This window comes from Patiria miniata, unplaced genomic scaffold, assembly GCF_015706575.1.
Source record: "Patiria miniata isolate m_02_andy unplaced genomic scaffold, ASM1570657v1 HiC_scaffold_20, whole genome shotgun sequence".
Taxonomy (NCBI): Eukaryota; Metazoa; Echinodermata; class Asteroidea; order Valvatida; family Asterinidae; genus Patiria; species Patiria miniata.
The window spans coordinates 22018619-22026327 of record NW_024037059.1 but is presented as its reverse complement, the minus strand read 5'-3'; positions in this window follow the sequence as shown (position 1 = coordinate 22026327).

Here is a 7709-nt window from a genome sequence, read left to right as displayed (position 1 = left end):
CTTCCTTACTAAATACAGTCATGTAAACCTTTTCGATATTCGCAAATCATCTTGTGATTGGATGACAAACAAACCGTCAGGCGATTTGTGCACAAACCTATGGGGCCAAGTAACAGTTGCAACTTCCATTTAATTCCTCCTCATTATACTATCAGGAATTTAGTGAATATCTGTTCACACATGGTAATTTGACATATAATCGTTTTAAACATAATTCTTTAAAGCCTATTAGAATGAAGAAAGTTTCAGGAAATCCCTTTTAGAGACCAGTTTTGTTACTCGGGAATATTAATATCACGATATTGACCAATCACAATCAAGATGTCGAGGTCAGGCCTCCAAACACTGACCGATCACAACCGCTTCACTGTGCTGATGACTGGTATCCTGACGTAATTCAAAGATGCTTTCTTATTATTATTTCTTAAGTTTAAACGTGAATTTTATTTGCAGATTATATTTCTTAAATTCTGTGCATTTATAGGTGAATCGGTGATCACCGTGGAAAAATAATTAAGAATACTTTAAAGTTTGACTGGTTCCTATTCCCCCATAGGTTTGTGTACAAATTGCCTGGTTTGTTAGTCATCCAATCCCAAGATGCATTGCGAATATCGAAAAAAGTTTATTGGGTTTTTTTGCTGGAAAAAGTTATGCCCTACCTCAGGTATAAATGGTTAAGTCGGTGTCCCGGGGCCATTGGCCGCTCTTGATTTTTGGATGTGACATTAATCCAACAACAGATCCATTATGATAAACCTTCCAACTCCATCTCTCTGATATTTTGTAGCTAAGAATTGCGATATTTATGAATCATTTGTCAGATATTTATGCGCTATTTATCCGTTAGGCATTCCTTACCGAGTCACGCATTGACCCCTGACCTACCGATCGTATACATGAAAGAGGGTCCGATCCAACGCAATCAGAAAAACAAATTGGAAAAAGTGATGAACTTCTTGACGCATCTTAGGTTGCCGACTTCTTTTCGGGTTCTCTTCCACTTGTCCGTGAACATAAAACGCCTTTTGCTCATAAATTGTTCCCTTTGTATACGTTACTGGGTAAATAATTTCAACGCGGACATTCCCGGCCGGCAATGGTTTGTCCCCAGTCTTAAGAAAATAAGCAAGGCCGGGACAGCTATCCTGGGTGGTTGCAGGCGGCTTCGATTGAGGTTCCTGTCTTGGGAAGATTTTATGGTCACTGTCGACAGCAATACTCTGCTACGGGTGGTGCAACTGTGAAAACCGCGTACCAGCGATTGGACTCATCGCATATGCGCATGGAGAAATAAGATCCCCCAAAGATATCGGTGGTCGGAACTTTGAAATTCCCGCCCAGTTTGCTAGCCAATATGCTTATACATACTTACTCCATTAATCAATGTCCCTACGTTTTTAGTATTACGGAAGTGCATTGTATAGGAATGATAACAATTTATTTCAAATTCTCAATCGTAAATAATTTACTCGAAGAAACATTCTTTTAAACGATTTAAACAAAAAAGCTCGTAAATCTTCAGCATTCATTCCCATCATGATTAAATACATGCACTTTAAATTACCTATGTCAAACGCTGGTTTACAGTATTAACGCATGAATAGGTATCACACTGGTTTTGAAAAATAAAAAATGACAAACAATTTCGGTTATTTTCCAAGTTCGGAAAACTCCGACCCCTCCCTATGGAGCTTCGGGGTATGGTTCCGACCGACTTGTTTCCCCCACAACCACCAAAATGTCTACAGCCGTGTGAATAAACAGCCAGTGATTCCGCGATGTTTATGCAAGAATTATAGACATTTTACGCCAGTCATTTCTAGCCGGCCACCCACCTCGATCTCAGGATTTGTATACACGAACGCAACTTAATGGTTCTGCCTTTTCAGGGTATACGAGTTTATAAAGACTTGTTTCCATGATGGCTCTACTCATGTTCAATATACATTTCTTGCGATATTTTTCAAAAATCCCATGATATGTTATAGTAACATGTTTCTGCCTTTCTTTTCGTATAGGCCTATAATATTATAAATAATGAAGAAGGCAACTTCTTACATTAATTTTCTTGCATTCAGATTATAAGAAAAAGCTCATCAAGTTAATGGGCTTCATGAATTTCGTAGCATTAGGCAAACAGCAAATTAAAGGGCTTTTGTCGGGAATGCGCCTTTTTCGGCTTAAGGCTTTAAAACGCCTACCACGAAAAGATAATTCCAACGATCATTTAAAAGTGGAATTTATTCCATTCATTAACTATTGCTCGAAAATTTTTAAATTGAGCTGTAAGAGTGCTAGTCTTGATGCCAGTCACACAATTTCTTTTCAAACACGTTCTCTAATTATTTTTGGACCTGATTTCCCATAGCAGATTGTGACTTGCTTGGTAAGTGAATTATAAGTGTGACCTTTAAAGGTAATATACAACATTTGCAAACATAAAAAAAACCACCAAATTATTATGAAATACCTATAGGCCTACATTGTACTTGACTGTATAAGTGAATAATAGTCTCAAGCATCCTGTGAAATCATGGCACGTGGTGTGCTGTCATTTGCAAGAAAAGTGGAATTTTTGTATCAATTTCTAACGGTGGTCGGCCGACCATCGTTTGAAAAAAAGAAGACGTTTTTTAATACTGCCCCCTAATGTCCCCAATATACCAAATTTAGTTAGTCAACATTTTGTTTGCAATCGGTTAAACACATCCGTGAACGGGTGCAAGCCAGCTAGTCTGGTTCCCTGAACTGACAATTCCCAGACGTCTATAAATTGCCCCGTTTCGTCTGAGGTACATGTAGGGTCAGGGAACCAGACTACGAGAACAGCATTTTTTCTTGGTTTTTACAGCACCTCTGTAAACACAAAACTATGTGCTATAAAATACCAACCCCAAAATCCATCCATTTCTGAAAATTAAGGCAAAAGCAAATGTTGTACATGGTGAGTAAAAAAAAGCGGAACCCAAACCCCAAAAGTTATATTTCATATTTAAAAAAATATGTATTACACCAAGAATAATAATGACTGGAAAGCCAATTTCATAAGCCATCTTTTTAGATGAAAAAAATACTGAAATTGCTTAATTTGGTCAAAGAATATCACCAATTAAACGCAATGACCCTAAAACATGTTTCGTCCAAAAAACAAGACATTTTTTGTGAATTCTTACTGTTTGGAACAACAAAGAAAATGACACAGAATACTTGTTTCGACAACTGTCAACAACTGTAATATACAATATCTTTATTAACAATCCTGGTTATAGGCAAACAATAATGATTGATAAAATCCACTTTTTTGAAAAGACGGGGGTTCAATGGACTTTGTTGCAAATTTTTAACTTTTTAACTGAGTTTTTATCGCTGGTGATGGTTGAAGACAATGACGACGATTCTTGAAATCGCATTTTTGGACGAAAGAGGTTTTAGGGTCATTGTGTTTAAATGGTGATATTCTTTGAACGGATTGAGAAATTTCAGTAATTTTTTTCATTTAAAAGAAGCTTATGAAATTGGCTTTCCAGTCATTATTATTTTTGGTGCTACATATTTTTTTTAATATGAAATATACTTTTGGGGTTTGGGTTCCGCTTTTTTTTTACTCAACCTGTTGACAGTTATAAGATCCATAATTTGTGGCTTTATTCGTTGCTGGAAATAATTATGTATACTAATGTGGGCATGGCAAAAAAACAACAACCTTTTCAACATTATCTGCGTATCAGATATATTTTGGAATTCTTGTGACCCAGATATATACATGTACGGTAAGTCAACAATTAAAGGGTTCATGCAACGAATTTTTCTTAGGAACATATTTTTGGCAACTTTCTACTCCTCTTAAATGTATGAAAACTATTTGACATCCCTTTTTGGTTAAATTTATTAAAAAGTGCACTTTTTTAAACATTTAAAAATGTTCATGCTTTTTTTCGGACAACTGAGGGCACTGTTGCTGTGATGTTTTTTTCAGGAAGACACTGTTCAGTTTAGGAGTTTTCTGTTCAAATTGTGAACCTCAAAATTTGCTCATTGAAACATGTGTGAGAAAGGTTTGCTCACTGGCTTACTTCCATGAACTGACACAACAACGAATCACTAAAGAAAAGAAAATTTACAACAGCAAAATAGCGAAAATCTAGTAACTTTTTTTGTGCTGAAATAGCTGTAACATTGATGTTATCTGTATCTTTAGAGTCGGTAAAGCATCCCAGGGGAAACATCACACCAACTTAGAGAGAAGACAATGAGAAGAAATAACAGTTTTAGAGGTGGGAGGAAAAGCCCAGAAGATCATTTTTTTTTCTGGGGAAAGCCCACGGAATCAGGTAGGGACTGAAAACCCAATCCACATATTGGCCCGGGCGGGATTCGAACCCGGGTCACAGCGGTGGAAGGCGAGGAAAGAACCGCTACGCCAACCCGACTCCCTGGTTTCTGCCCGAATGATATCACAGTTTTGTTCATGAATATGGAAATTCGTATTAGCATAAAACAAAAAAAACGCGCCAAAATACCGTCCTTGAAAATGGCAAAACGAAAATTGAAAAAGAGGTTAAAGGGGACACAAAGGTGCATTTGGAAGGATTACATTAAAAACAAATATTGCATGAACCAATTTTGGCATTCCCCGACGAAAGTATATATGTCATTTTGAAAAGAAAACTTGATTTCTAAAATCGAAAGGTAAATGCCGGGAATTAGATACTTTGCTGTAAAAACAATTGGCTCGTTCACATGGTTAATTGTTTGTTGTTGGGTCAATTATACCAAAATCAGAAGCGATATCGCCTGAAATTTTTCTCGAAATCTGTCTGGGATTTTTCAACATGAAATAAACAAAAAAACATGTGCTTGCTGCCAAGTTAAGTTTTAAGCATACAGGATCCATACGGCGTGGCCAGGTGCTGAGTCAGGTATTACCTTCCACTTTTCCAAACGCACCAATCAAAATCTAATTTGTCATCAACAGTTGCATACCTTGCACAGCTATAACCGCGACAATTATTATGGACTGCAGCCCTGGCATGTTGGACCTACAGCGGTGTGTTATTGGCTTTATTTGCTCGTGCGGACCGCGGACGGTATAAAAAAAGAACGAGTTTGAAGGACAGTCTGACGGCGGACATGTCAAAATATTTACAGGATTGCTTTCAACGCTCGGCCGTCATATTGTGGCGGGGCTTACTGTCCATTTTAAACCACAGTTAGTCAGTAAATGTCATATTTGTTTTCGGTTTAGGAAACTTTCTACGAACGCAACTTCAGGCTCAGCACTGACTGGTGCCCGTACCAGGAATCTAGGCCATCTGTAAATTCTAGTTTAAGCTTTAAAATCCGAAAAGCTTTAAAAAAAAAAGACACACCAATATAATTTAAAAAAAATTGTTAGGTTTTTAGTATGGCTGGACAGTCAGTATGAAATGTTGTGCCTGTCAATTCAGGTTGAAGGCGCTCTGTCAATCGAGCCTGTATGGTAATCGATTAATTGCTTTAAAAAAGTTGACAAATTGTAAATTGTTGTCACGCGGAAGGCTTTATTACATCTATAATGCCCTTCTTCCCATCGTCGTGGGAAGGGAAGACCCGTCAGGTGATTTCCCGTTCCACATTTGCTGGGCAACAGCAACATCAAAGGCTGTCACTTTTTGTCAAAACAAATTCTGCTGAGAATCCAACGTCGACGTGTGTGGGCACACCAGTATATATAAACACGTTTATTTTCATGGTTTCAGCAGTGAAGGCATCTGCTTGCCATAGCAGGTTTTGAAGCAGTGATAAGCCATCTTCATCTGATTACTTCCTCTTAGGTATAGAAATCATGACCTTCCACGGTGTTGGATGCACCATAGAGCAAGGAACAGATGCACCGATGCACTTCTGCACATATATCGACACCAGTTTTTTCATAGTCTTGACCAACATCTCTCTCTCTCCTTATACCGTATTGTGTAATTATTGTAGAGTACATAGTGCTACCGCAAACCCCATACCTAGTGACTTGGTCTTTGTAAAACCTTTTATGCATAAAATAAAATAAAATATAGTTCCAATAAGGCAAATCGTCTTATTAATCAATCGACTCATAAGAAATGAAGTTTAATTTCGAAGTTTTTTCCAACATTGATTTGCGATGTACCCTTTGTGGCCAAACGTCTTGGTTACTTTTTGTTTTAGATTTAATAACTGTGATATTTAGGAGGTGCTGCTAATTTGCTGGGGTGTGAGTGACTCTGGAAAGTTGACCTGGACTATATGCAATTATCGAAACCGGGCATCGACATCCAACAGTTGACTGTCGTTTTATATTCACGACCCGATAAGCATCTTAATCGATACTGATGGTAGTGATTGAGTGTGGAACATTCATGCTAAGGTCTGACGTCGTCGATAACATGCTTCGCATCGGCGGTGTCCCACCTCCGCCGACCCCTGACAAATTGGCCAATTTGGATCATTACCACTGATAGACGGAGTCACTAGGGGGAATGTACCCGCTGAGCAAGCTGGGATGAAGGGTCCGTGAGAGAGAGGGGCACGGTGTATAGGACACAAGGGGGCCGCTGGAACTGATCCATGGGGCGCTCCAAGATGTTTAGCCTGGTTCATGTTCCATGTCTGACAAACATTATTACCAGTCAGTAGCTGTAGCTGCCGCTGGTGCTGCTGTCATGTTCAAACTCATTTTTGTCATGCAGAGCCAAGTTTCAGTCTCCTTCTTTTAAAGACGTATCACACGACTTTCATTTTTGGTTCCCTACTCCATCATGGGTTCTCATGATTGAGCTATAATTTACAAAACAGATTTCGGGATTCTTACTCAAGGTAACTAGCACTGCATGCTATGGGTAGCTCAGTTCGTACACAGTGACCACCCTTTGCTCTATGGTCGGCCATCATCTATTGTCAGCTTCAGTTTCTTAGATAGACTTATTGTGACGTCACTTTTGTCCACGATTTCCTTGAAACAAAACAAAACAAAACAATACAGGCAACAATCTCTCGTTAATACAAACTCAGCCGGACCTATAATATAGCCAAAATGTTTGTTATATCAGAATGTTGTATGAAGTGGCGTACCAGTCCCATTCATTATGCACAGTCGACCCTCGTTAATACAAACACTAAATTAAGCCTTGGTCCCGACTGTGCACAGTCGGGACCAAGGCTTAATTTGTATTAACAGTGTTTGTATTAACGAGGGTCGACTGTATAATTACAAACAATGTATGACGTGGTATTTTTCGTCTTTATATCTCTTGACTCGTTTAAAACAAAATTAAATGTCGAAGCTACGACTGCCATTAAATTTCGTCTACTGTTCCCATGAGACAAAACAAAACTCCAAATGTAAGGGAGTTGTTTCTAAACTGTATGTCACGTGATATTTTTGTCCTTGTGTCTCTTGACTTTGTTTTAAAAGTTTGCAATAATCATAATATACCTGCGATCTCTTTTTTTTCACGGAGGGGTGCCACTGCGCGGCTGCTATACGTGATCTTTAGTTTTTATATTAACTTCTTAAAACCCTGATCTTAAGATGCTGACAGCTTATTAATATGAAATTGTTATCACGGTCTTATGTGTTTAGGCTGAGAGCTGGGGAAGGCTATCCGGCCTCCCTTTATCTGTTTATAAAATTAACATGTTACAAGTCATAACAAAGGGTAATCCTCCCTTGAAAAGCAATGTCTTCGGGCTGT